Source organism: Triticum aestivum, chromosome 7B (assembly GCF_018294505.1).
Source record: "Triticum aestivum cultivar Chinese Spring chromosome 7B, IWGSC CS RefSeq v2.1, whole genome shotgun sequence".
NCBI classification, from domain to species: domain Eukaryota; kingdom Viridiplantae; phylum Streptophyta; class Magnoliopsida; order Poales; family Poaceae; genus Triticum; species Triticum aestivum.
In genome coordinates, this window is record NC_057813.1 from 557,881,074 (window position 1) to 557,894,409 (window position 13,336).

Consider the following 13,336-nt stretch of genomic DNA (forward strand, 5'->3'; position numbering starts at 1 on the left):
TCTGAAGACTCCATGCCTATGGCAGAAGGAGCTCATCAACCTTCCGAATTGGACACCTCCGCCTCCTCCTCCTCCTCCAGCGAGTCAGGGCACTCCGCCTCCTCCTCCGCCTCCTCCGGCGAGTGATCAGGGCACTCAGCCTTCTTCTCCGGCGCGTGGCGGCACTCCGCCTCCTTCTCCGCCTGCGCTGGTGCGCCCGAGCAGCCAGCTGCCTCCTCCTTCTCCGCCTCGTCAACAAGGGCGGAAGAGACCCGCCGCCACTCCGGCTGCTCCGGCGCGTCGTCCTTCTCCTCCGCCTCATAAGAAAGGAAAGACATCCGTAGCCGCTCCGTCTGCTCCGGCGTCTAGCAGTATAGCCAAAGGCAGGCAATACAGATAAGTCCTTCTCTGAAGACTCCAGAGAAGTTACCATATGAGAGGAGCCAGGAGGAAAACGCGAAGATCGTGCAAGCCGAAGTGACCAACTTCTTTGAAGGGGTCAAAGCAAAGAAAAATCCACCTCCAGAGGAGAAGATAGATCCGGTAAAAGCGAAGCATACTCTGGCTGCCCTGATGAAACCACCAAAGTCTCCGGTGAAAGACAACTATGAGCGCATTCTTACAAAGTCATTTATCGAAGCGGAGCGGTCGGGAAGTACTGTCAGTGGTCAAAGGTTAGCAGAACGACGAGCTCGGAAAAAAGTTGCCCAGCTCGGTGAACAAGCGAACCAATCGTTGCCCCCGCTCCAGGTGTCTAGCGTCATCGCGAATCATCCGGGCGGGATGGTGCCCGGTTATAACGATCTTGGAGATACCTGCCCGACGATCCACATTTTGATTTCTTGGAGGTGGACGAACACAGATACGTGTACGGGAAGCCTCTCGTCAAAGATGAAAAATCTCTAACAACGATGATGCGAAGATTCCATGATTGGTATATAAAAACCTGCAAAGAGTCTGAGGGGAGGAATATTTTGACGCTCAGAGTTAAAGAGGAGCATGACCTGGTTGGAATTGAACTGTTGAATGTTTCATTTGAGGAGTTCTTCGAGTTTTTCAATCTAAAGGCCCTCGATAAGTTAATGATCATTTGCTACTGCCTGTAAGTAGTACTACTTTTGTCATTAAGTCTCTATATATAGGTCAGCTCTTTCATTACATGTATTTTTAATTATTCTCACTATATTATGCAGATTAAAGATCGCCTAATTGAAGAAAAAGACAAATCGGTGATATTGGGTTCATTAACACAAATCTCATAGATGCATATATGGTTAAATTTCAGGCCAAAGATACCGAGGCCAAGCTGCTACAATCGTTTATATTAAATCAAAACAAAACTATAATACTCTTCCCTTACGAATTCGAGTGAGTGTTACTGTCTTGTGCATATTCGGTTTCCCTTATTAGTCGAGGCTATAGTAATATAATTGATGAGTTATGTATGCGTGCGCAGCTTCCACTATATTCTTCTAGAGATTAAGCTTGAGCAAGGACTAGTAATCGTCTTAGACTCGAGATGAAAAGATCCCAAGAAGTACGCGGACATGACTGCAATTCTAGAGAAGTAAGTTAAATCGATCATTATCGCACCATATCGACAACTTCAATTTGTTCATTTCCTGATATCAAGTAATTGTTTTCTTTGTCTGGCAGAGTTTGGAATAAATTCACCTAAAAAACTCCGGGACTGCCGAAGAGGCTGCAATTTAGACACCCGAAAGTAAGTACTATAGTAGCATATATGTTCCACGCATCTCCTAGTGATTCAAGCGCTGGTTTCATCAATACCATTTAGCATGCTTGATAATTATCAGTTTGATTGATCTTTATTTCTTGTAAAGTGGTTGTGGCGGGAAGAAGGGAATAATTACTGTGGATACTACATTTGCGAGTCTATTCGCCACACGACATATGAGCGGGGCCACTCCGACAAACAATATGAAGTGCGTAAATAATTATATTCACAATTTTATTTTATTACCATCATTTGTGTTCAGTTTCATTTATTCATATATCTGTATTGACCCCCTTCTTTAAATTAGATATTTCGGATGCGGGATGAACTCCTACCACCAGATCGTTTGCAAGGAATTCAAGAGGAATTGGCGGCATTCTTTCTTAACCACGTGATCGCTAAAGACGAAAAATACCATGTGGACCCGGATGTGTTCAATTTTAATTAGGAGATTATATTGTAAAAGATACTTATATTGTATATATGTAGCTAGTAGCGTCAGATAGATATACGAGAATTTGTTGTTCGACCAATCTCTCAGAGAAGGAGAGGTGGTCGATATCACTTCTCTTTGTATGCATCTGTTCATGACGATCTTCTGTCTCCTTCATTTGCTTAACTAGCTAGCATGTCTAGTCTTCTCTATACGTATAGTACGTAGCGTCGACCAAGCACGGAGATAAGAGAGGACACTTCTCTCTATTAATTAGCTAGCTAACACAATATATAAAACACCTAAATTAACCCCCCAAAAACCCCCAACCCCACCCCCTTCAAAAAAAAAACCCAGCACCTGAGATGCTGACGCGTGGATGCCTATTGGTCCCGGTTGGTGCCACCAACCTGGACCCAAGATATATCAGTCTTATTTTCTGCACTTGAGTTATAGCGCAAAATGATGTATTACTAGACAAGGCTGAAAAAACTTAGAAAATATCTCTATACTAATGCAATTGTAAACGAAGATAAAAAATGTTGATTTCCTTCTACTACACCTATAAAAGAAAGAGAGGAGCAGATCCAAACAATCACACCCATCCATTAGCAATATCTAATGGTCATTAATTTTTCTGTGTTTAACGCTACCAACCACGCCCTTAATCGATCGCTAACCACACACTTAATCGATTACTAACCAGCCACGCCCTTAAAAAAAAGGAGAAACAACTGTACGCACGATCTCTCGCCCCCCTCCGCACGACCTCTTGCCCCCTCTTGCTCCTCCCCGCGCCGTCCGCCGCCCGTCGCTCCTTCGCTGCGGGAGCCGCCCACCGTTGCGCCTTTCGCCGCGGGACAGTCGGCGCCGCCGCCGCGGGCGCCGCCGTCCTTCGCTGCGGGAGTCGCCACAGGTCGCGGCCGACCGTCGCGCCCTTCGCCCTCGGACAGCCGGAGGCCGCCGCCCGTGCGCGCCGGGGGCTCTGCCGGAGACCTTCGCCGCGGGACATCCGGAACCGCCGCGACCGTCAGTAGCCGCCCGCCCATCCTCTCCCGCCTCCCGCTCATCCTCGCCCTCCTCCCGCCGCCCGCCAGCCTCTGCCGCCGCCGCCCTCCTCCCGCCCATCCTCTTCTCCTCCGCCGCGAACGTGAGCAGCCGCCCGCCGGTCCTCCTCTGCTGCCCCAACAAGGTGGGAGAGCGTGAGCATCCCGCCGGCCTTCCTCTGCTGCCACTCCCGCGAGCACGCCCTCGGGCAGTTTGGCCCTTGCCCGACTTCTTCCCCCCACATACTCCCCGCCAGCCACCGCCGCCTCCGTTTGCACGCCACCGGAACACCACGCCCACTCTCCAGCTGCTCGGCCGCCCCGTCCACGCGCCGCCCGGTCCGGCCCCTTCCCGCCCCATCCACAACGCGCCGCGCCCAGACGAGAGCCGAGCCATCAGGGCCGCCGCGCCCAGCCGAGCCGTCGGGGCCGCTGGCGCGCCGCCCGGTCCGCCGTCGCCACCATCCCTCCTCCACGCACTGCCGCCTCCGACGAGTAAGAGGTGCCCCGCGAAGGGGAAGTCCCTCCAGGGACGGCGCAGTCGGCGAGCGCCGCGTAGGCATCGGTGAGGACATGGGCGAGGGAGGTGGCCCTGTTGTGCGCGGCGGGGAGGCAGATGCCGACCGCGTGTCTCCTCTCTGAAGGGGTGTGCCTGCATCCAATGGTGAGGGACCCTAGCTCCACACCCTTTTGTAGTTGATGAATGAAACCTGCAGGTACATCTCTTTCTTTCTCTAATCTACTTTTCCTCTCTCACATACACAGTTCTGCACCTTCTCTGCCACTAACACGATGGAATGAAGCATCTTGCCTGATGTCTTTGTTTAGTTTCTGTAGGTGAAGGTTCTGAAGTTCTTCCCCACGCGGTCCCATACTGTCGCATCACAGGTAATTGACTGCCTGCTTTTCTAATGCCTGTGTTTTCAGTAGACTGCTGGTGTATCCTGTCATTCTGTGTATGTTGCAAACGGGAAACTAGAAGATTTTTTGATGGGATTGCCCGCTTACCTTCCATGGGGGCTTCAGTTGGATTGCTGATGTTGCCACTAGATTTATTTGTGCAAAGAAATCTGGAACACAGAAGATGGCAATTGCATGTTGTGCACGGACTAATTGGCTGGTCATTCTGGGGGTATATGCTACTGTTTTTAAGGTACACTCAGTGTTTATTAGCATCGAGTTACATGGTAGACATGACAGGAGAAATAAATTGATATTTTCGATAAAGAAACGAGAAATAAATTGATAGGAACTCTCTGTGTGTCCTCTCCAGATTAGGAGGACACGGAGAGACACAGAATCGAGAAATGAGTCCTCTCCAGATAGATTAACAGTATTGTTAGGCTGGATAGCTCTGAACCCCATTCCAGGGTCACTATGGTTGGTGATAGTGATTTCAAGATCATCAAAGTCTATCGTACAATATCTCTATTTGTTATTCAACTTAGCAAATTTTCATCTTCATTTAGATATTACTTATCCATCTTACAACTTCATGGCATGTTTGCTTTAAGATGTCTTGCAGGTGCTATGTTTATTTTTGTAGAAGTTTTTCTCTCCTGGATTTTGCATCATTTATTCCCAGGATGATTGTTTTCATGACTATCAAGAAATCAGATCTATATTCAGTCATGAACTGCTGAAACAAATACATCCCAGGTGTGCTTCCTGATCTTGCTCTAAGGACAAATATAACCTTCTCCTTTCACCACCAATCCTTTTTCTTATCTTTAGGTTAATGGCCTTCTTTCTCGCATGAAGGACGGGATGATAGCTACCCGGAAGCGCAAGATGTTGTTCATGAATTCGACAGTGATTTAGTGAAATTGTGAAATCCCTCCTTCTGCTCCTCCCAATCTTTCAAATTGATTTGTTTGATCTTCTCTTCATTCTGATTAAAATTTCTTATCGTTCTCCTAATGGTCCAGCCAATTAAGAAGAGAAGATAGGGAGGAGAAAAATGTATGACACAAGAAGAGATGCCTTTAGAAGCAGCCTAAACAGGGATGACTTATATCTCCTTCTACCCTTACATATATTTAGAATGTACTGGTAAGAGAGGAGGAAGTGAAGAAAAAGGTTGCTGTTCAGAAAGACGCTTATGAGGATCCTACAGTTTGATTTTACTCTAGAGATGGCAATTGCTCTATCCCTAAATAGTGGAGTTAGCAGCTACTTTTTACATTTGCATATCCATTATATGGGTCTGCATCATACATGTGCAGATAAATAATTATCAGCTTGGTAGAGGAGAGGAATTATATCTTGAATTCATTGATGCCACATCATTTTGGTCCGTACTTTGTACAACTTGACTGTACAATCATGATGCTTTGTTCACAACCTATATAAAATATTGTATTAGTAACTTCAAAATTAATTTTGCATAGCTTTTTGCTTATGCCAAGAAAATCGACAGAATATTTATAGCACTCTGGGGGCAAAATGTTAAGTTTCTAGGCATGATTTTTATATGCTAGAATATGTCTTTGACCTATGGAAAAAAGGGGTTCATTATTTGTTTTCAAGAGCTTAGGTGCAAGTAAGCAGCCCTACATTCAACCATATTTCTTACTCTTCTATCCATGAAGTGTTTTCAAATACTGTCTTTTTCTCTTGACAGATGCCATCCGAGGAAAAAACTCTTGACACGGCATTGTGGTAACCTCTGTTCTGTTGTAAACATGTTTTTACTACCATGTATCATCAAGCATTTAAAACTTTATTAAGAGAACATGGCATTCTATATATGCTCTAGGTAAAGTTGCGTTGGATACACAATTCTTGTTTTTTTTTTGTATTTGGGCAAGAATTCATGTATGTGAAAATAAATATCTTTCCTGTATGGTTTTATATCTCGGCAGAATATTACTGGTTTTGCTACCACAACATGCAAAATATGGTGTGGGTGAGAGGCCAAGGTAAATCTTTTCCTACTCCGCATCTGAAATATTTCCAAATATCACCCTCAAAGGAAAACTTTTCTTGCTCTTGGCTCATTGACTGAATAAACAAAGCATCACAATATGTAGTTCAATGATATTTAGGTACTGGTAATTATTTGTTGGCATATTGTTTGTCTGCATATGTCATCTATGAGCCCATTATTGACTTTTCTAAATGTTGAGACCATTTTTTTGTGGAGTTTGATGCTCTTGCAGTTATCTAGCCTCACATGATTTGACTGTTTGACGGTATTTAGGTTGATACTTTGCTTTCAGATTTGTTAGCAAGAAATGCATTCCTATTTGTTTTTTTGGCCGTTAGAGAGAACAACATACAAGTGTACTCCAGTTGCTTCGGTTTGTAAAACAACTAGAATGTAATTAAGCATGATGCAGTACTAGCATATGAAAGACTTAATAAATGGCATCCCACTTTTTTGTAACATATATATGCCCTGTTCGGATATCCACCAGATCCGTGGAATTAGAGGATTTGCGGAGCACCTACTTTCAGCCTACAACTCCGCCGGCTCCGCGAGCTGAGTCTGGGAGCGGAGGGACACCGAACACTCCCATATTACCGTCTCTATGCAGCAACATGACGACAATGGCATCCCACTTTTGAAAATACAACTTGAGCAACACCGCATACATTGTGTATCTATTTAATTCATATACTTGGGATTGTTTTCTTTTATATTAAAATAAAATGTAGCACATTTGGTCAACACTTGAGATGTGCATTATTTGATTCATATATATATGGGATTGCCTTTTTTATATTGACGTCTATCACATTTGATCAAAATTTCAGACGTGCATTGCATGTGCATGTTTACTAGTCTATCAAAACAAAAGATGTGCCGAGGTTAGTTGGTTATTGGGCTACGCCATGCATATGGATTTCCAGGTTCTAATCTCTGGTGAAGCATTGACGTAAGTAATTTTTCTCACATCCTCACGTTGTTTCCTTTTCCTGGACCCACCCAATGCATGTGATCGTGTCCAAAAGCATGCGATCCTATTTTCACGCGGAGGTAAAAAACTGTGGAGACTAGCGTTCCGGAATCAGCGAAACCAATCGTACGTGCATTGAAGTCGGGGGAAAGTTGTCGCGCGGCGCGCCGCGGTATCCGGATCGTGCGCTGGGAGAACCTTTCAGATCTGTTGCGAGTTCCAGGTCGTGCGGCGATCGTTGGATTCAAATCCAACAAAATCGGGACCGTGCGGATCTCTAGCTAAATTCCTGCCAGCAGGAAATTAGCTTTCTCGCATATATATATATATATATATATATATATATATATATATATATATATATATATATATATATATATATATATATATAACTTCCTTTCTCTCGGTCCCACCAGGGTGGGCCCCTCTGGGGTAATAAAGAAATGGATATGTATTTTTCTCTTAGCTGGACTTCACAATTTTAAATTACCTTTTTTAAAGCGTGAACTTAGTGTTCAAGGAAGACACAATGCTATTGGGCATATCAGTTTCGCAGCGTAAATAAATACATAATTTGTGTGTATGGAGATTAAACATCAGATCAGCAAACACAATGTAATTATTTTTGAGAAGCATGTGTAAAAACGCATTGTGCGAAAATAAATACAACCGTTGTTCAGCAAACATAATTTTTATCCTTACTATATCTGGCAGATGTCAATGAGCCTCCATCGCAAGCAGTGCTCTGCTGAGTACGCTGTAGCTAGGAGCTCAACGGGACTATAGTTAGCTCACTGTTTTGTGTGCTTCTTGGTTCGCTTGCACTCATAGTTCTTCCACGAAACAGAAACTTCCCACTGTTTTGGCTCATTGAGACATAAACTGGGTTACAGACTTCAAGAATTTTTTCCAATCGAAATATCGAATCAGCCACATCCATCTTGAACAAATTAACTAAGAAATAATACCTGAAACTATGAGTGCTCAGCACCGGCTGCAACTCTAAGGGTAATCCCCTCCTAGCACCAGCAGATCGAGCTACTGGACGCAAGTGTGTGTCAAGGTTTCCTAGTTAATTTGATCAACTGCTCAATTTCAAAAGAGGATTTGGCTTGCGGAGAGTAGATGGGTGACCTTCAGGTGTGCAGCACGGTACCTTGTTCGTGCTTGGTGCTCTGGGAGGAGGCCGGCAGGAGCTTCGGGAGGAGGCCGCCGGCAGCAGGAGCTCAGGGAGGCCGGCAGCCCCAGGTGAGGCCGAATTAAATTTCCACCTCCACGGAGACCTCTGCGTAACACAGACATAATAATGCTGGGCATCTCATATCAAGCAAGCAAATTCTGTTGCCTGCTTATATTGGCCACTCATCTCCTGAGGATATTCTTTTTGCAGTTACAAGGAAGAATAAGTGGTTGCAAGTACCCACCTTTTGTTCTTAGTGAAGGCATATAAGTGCTCTGCTGGATAATATAGTCACTGGCAGTATTCAGTCTACAGAAGACAAAATCTGCAAAGCATCCGCTCATTATTCGGGCATAGTTGATACTTAGCTTTCTGCAATCAATAATCAGTGTGATATTTGATCTCAGGTCCAGCTTATCAGATCATGGATATATGGGGTTCGCGAAATTGATGGACCTGTTCGCGCTTATTATCTGCACTTATCTGTTTTCAATTTCTGCCAGAGGAAAAATAGGAATCAACTCAATCAACAGCAAGATAACAGAGCCACTATTGAGTCCGTCTGCAGGACAGCAGACAGAAACCAAATGGACATTTCTGTATGGCAGGGCAAAATTGATGAGATAACAAAAAACAAAATAATAATTTCACAGGTTCAAATGCACACCTACGATTCAGCTCTCAGATTTCAAAGCAACTGAGGGTATTTCATTGAAATGTCTAGACATCTCAACTGTATAACTTCAAGCAATTCGAAAACCTACATGAAACAAATAGCACATAAGATTTTCCAGCGGACTAATTGTCAAGACATCTTACTCTCACTGTTAATGAATAAAAGTTTAGCAAGTCTGGATACTTCTGAAGTTTTGTGGTGAACCATTCAGGACTGCTCTATGTGCACGTATGAGTTTTATTAATGCCGGTGAAGTATTTGCCCTCCGAGCCACATCTGACTCCGTTGTTCGCTGTTCAGTGGCTAGGCTATCAATAATCCCAAATCCATTGCCAACTCTAAAAGGCTATCTGTCTGATGAATCCAACAACCAGTAGCAGCAAAAACCTTTGAGAAATGGCTTTATCTTCGGCAATCTACAGCAGTATATCTAGTTGGCAATGACAAACATATACTGATCAATGATATGCACTGACCTACGCTTGTCTTTTGGTTTGAACAGAGCTTGGCGATCCAGAGGGCGCTGGTCTCCGCCTGTGGCCGCAGACCGTATTTGTATTCGAGGCCATCACGAGCCTGGGCGTGCTCATCGTGGCGGCGTGCAGGAGCTTCGGGAGGAGTCCGCCGGCAGCCCCAGGTGAGGTCGAATTAAATTTCCACCTCCACGGAGACGGAGACCTCCGCGTGCACCAGAGGCCGCCGTTGCTGCAGACCTTCCTGGGACAGTCGGCCGTGTCCAGGACCTCCGCCACGCGTTCATCCTCCTCCTCCTTGAAGTAATCGAGCCGGGATGCACGGAATCGAGCTGTCGGGGCTCTTGAGATTGGCACCATAGGGGAAGTCGGCGGAGGTGGTGAGTATGGTGGCCGCTTGGACGTACGTACTTGGCAAGGGAGCAGGCGTGTGAGGTCCAGGAAGCTGAGGTGAGGAGGACGGCCCCATGACACCCGTGGACAGCACCCTGCACCGCGTTGCCGTCTACTGCAGGAAGCCGCCGCCTCGTCCGACCTCCTGTCGCCGCACCTCCCCTCCTTTCCCCCCTTTTCTCCTCCCCCCATCTCCCTGTCTCCTTTCTGACAGGAGCCCCGGATGCCATGGGTCCGCCCGGGAAGTCGCGCTCTGGCTTTCCTCGTTGTCATCGGCGACCCACGTCGTCGCCGCCCGTCTCGGATCCTCCCCAGCCCCTGCCGCACATAGATCCGTCCGCTGCAAGCTGGAGCGGCCGCCGCCGTTCTTCAGATCGCGGGTTGAATTCTAACAAACTGAGGGGTAAATTAGTAAACCCGAAACGATTTTTCAGAATACACTTAAGGAGAGACTGCGGGTGTAATTCCTAGAAAACAGGAGGGCCTATTTGTAAAAAGACCGCCACGGGTAAGCACACAGACGCGGTAGCCATTTTATTACTTCCTCTATTCCTAAATATTTGTCTTTTTAGAGATTTCAACAAGTGACTACATACAAAGCAAAATGAGTGAATCTACACTGTAAAATATATCTATATATATATTCGTGTGATAGTCCATTTAAAATATCTAAAAAGACAAATATTTAGAAACGGAGGGAGTAGTAGGTAAAGATAAAGATAAAGATTAGTTGCAATGCTCAAACCGGTCGCCGTTCTAGCTTGCCTTGATGCAGTATCTGTTTCAGAAATATGCAGACGGTAATAAGCTCTCTGGAGTTATCAGTAGTATACCATCCCACAAGTAAAGACTTTCAAAAAACTGAGGCCTGGTAGAGCTCAGTGACTCTCGGCAATGAAGATTCTGTGCGACTGCGGTGCTGACCATTGGATCTGAGGATGATTTCGTCTTGGTCCTTGGATATTTACCCTGATTTCTCTCAGCCGTCTTATAAACTTCCAACTGCACCCCTGTAATTTCTGCTCAACTATAGATGAGGTTTAGGCCCATATAAATAATAATTCCTTAAACTTTCAAAGGCCCATGTGAAGTGTAATGACATGATGGTGAAGAGTTTAGTACCACCTCATGAGTGGATAAGAGTTGAGATTCCTTTATAAGGGATTCTCCTACACATGTTGTTGGGGAACGTAGTAATTTCAAAAAAAAAAATTCTACGCACATGCAAGATCATGGTGATGCATAGCAATGAGAGGGGAGAATATTGTCCACGTATCCTCGTAGACTGTAAGCGGAAGTGTTATGACAACGCGGTTGATGTAGTCATAAGCCTTCACAATCGACCGATCCTAGTAACGAACATACGACACCTCCGCGATCTGCACACGTTCAGCTCGGTGACGTCCCACGAACTCACGATCCAGTAGAGCTTCAAGGGAGAGTTCCGTCAGCACGACGGTGTGATGACATTGATGATGAAGCTACCGACGCAGGGCTTTGCCTAAGCACCGCTACGATATAACCGAGGTGGAATATGGTGGAGGGGGCACCGCACACGGCTAAAAGATCAATAATCAACTTGTGTGTCTATGGGGTGCCCCCCTCCTCCGTATATAAAGGAGTGGAGGAGGGGGAAGGGGCCGGCCTCCTAGGCGCCCCAAGGGGAGTCCTACTCCCACCGGAAGTAGGATTCCACCCCTGCCAAGAGTAGGAGTAGGAGGGAAGGAAGGAGGAGGGAGGGGGAAGGAAAGGGGGGGGGGGGCGCCGCCCCCCTCCTAGTCCAATTCGGACCAGAGGGGAGGGGCGCGTGGCCTGCCCTGGCCGCCCCTTCCTCTCTCCACCAAGGCCGATGAGGCCCATTACACTCCCCGGGGGGTTCCGTTAACCCCCTGGTACTCCGGTATTTGTCCAAACTTACTCGGAACCCTTCAGATGTCCAAACATAGTCATCCAATATATCGATCTTTACGTTTCGACCATTTCGAGACTCCTCGTCATGTCTGTGATCATATTCGGGACTCCGAACTACCTTTGGTACATCAAAACACATAAACTCATATTACCGATCGTCACCGAACGTTAAGCATGTGGACCATACGGGTTTGAGAACTATGTAGACATGACTGAGACACGTCTTTGGTCAATAACCAATAGCGGAACCTGGATGCTCATATTGGCTCCTACATATTTGAAGGAAATATGCTCTAGAGGCAATAATAAATTTGTTATTTATATTTCCTTATATCATGATAAATGTTTATTATTCATGCTAGAATTGTATTAATCGGAAACTTAGTACATGTATGAATACATAGACAAACAAAGTGTCACTAGTATGCCTCTACTTGACTAGCTCGTTGAATCAAAGATGGTTAAGTTTCCTAGCATTGACATGAGTTGTCATTTGATTAACGGGATCACATCATTAGAGAATGATGTGATTGACTTGACCCATTCCGTTAGCTTAGCATTTGATCATTTAGTATATTGCTATTGCTTTCTTCATGACTGATACATGTTCCTATGACTATGAGATTATGCAACTCCCGAATACCGGAGGAACACTTTGTGTGCTACCAAACGTCACAACGTAATTGGGTGATTATAAAGGTGCTCTACAGGTGTCTCCGATGGTACTTGTTGTGTTGGCATAGGTCAAGATTAGGATTTGTCACTCTGATTGTCGGAGAGGTATCTCTGGGCCCTCTCGATAATGCACATCACTATAAGCCTTGCAAGCAATGTGACTAATGAGTTAGTTGTAGGATGACGCATTACAGAATGAGTAAAGAGACTTGCCGGTAACGAGATTGAACTAGGTATTGAGATACTGATGATCGAATCTCGGGCAAGTAACATACCGATGATAAAGGGAACAACGTATGTTGTTATGCGGTTTGACCGATAAAGATCTTCATAGAATATGTGGGAGCCAATATGAGCATCCAGGTTCCGCTATTGGTTATTGACCGGAGACGTGTCTCGGTCATGTCTACATAGTTCTCGAACCCGTAGGGTCCGCACGCTTAACGTTCGGTGACGATCGATAATATGAGTTTATGTGTTTTGATGTACCGAAGGTAGTTCGAAGTCCCGGATGTGATCACGGACATGACGAGGAGTCTCGAAATGGTCGAGACATAAAGATTGATATATTGGACGACTATATTCAGACATCGTAAGTGTTTCGGAGAAGTTTCGGATATAACCGGAGTACCGAGGGTTACCGGAACCCCCCGGGAAGCTATTGGGCCTCATGGGCCTTAGTGGAGAAGAGAGAGGGCAGCCAAGAGGTGGCACGTGACCCCCCTTTCCCCAGTACGAATTGGACAAGGGGAAGGGGCGACGCTCCCCCTCTCCTTCCTTCTCTCCACATCCTCCTTCCCCCTTCTCCTTCTTGGAATAGGAAAGGGGGGTGTCGTGGTGGGCGCACGACAGATGCCAAGGGATGGCTAAAGAGAGGAGGAGGCTCGAGGGCACTGGTGGACTCCCGAGGCGAGGTTGGCATGAGCGGGC

General features: G+C 45.8%; 2 long non-coding RNA genes across 2 annotated transcripts; one reads left to right on the forward strand and one right to left on the reverse strand.

Moving 5' to 3' along the window:
• The first annotated feature begins 5,702 nt into the window (after positions 1-5,702).
• On the forward strand, positions 5,703-6,850 carry LOC123162712 (uncharacterized). Its single transcript, XR_006481437.1, has 3 exons — positions 5,703-5,857; positions 6,061-6,117; positions 6,616-6,850. It is a non-coding gene; the product is annotated as an uncharacterized lncRNA (long non-coding RNA).
• Positions 6,851-7,712: 862 nt separating this feature from the next.
• LOC123162713 (uncharacterized) lies at positions 7,713-10,205 on the reverse strand. The gene is made up of 3 exons (XR_006481438.1): positions 9,431-10,205; positions 8,946-9,038; positions 7,713-8,774 (listed from the first exon to the last, which is right to left on the reverse strand). It is a non-coding gene; the product is annotated as an uncharacterized lncRNA (long non-coding RNA).
• Between the last annotated feature and the right edge of the window lie 3,131 nt (positions 10,206-13,336).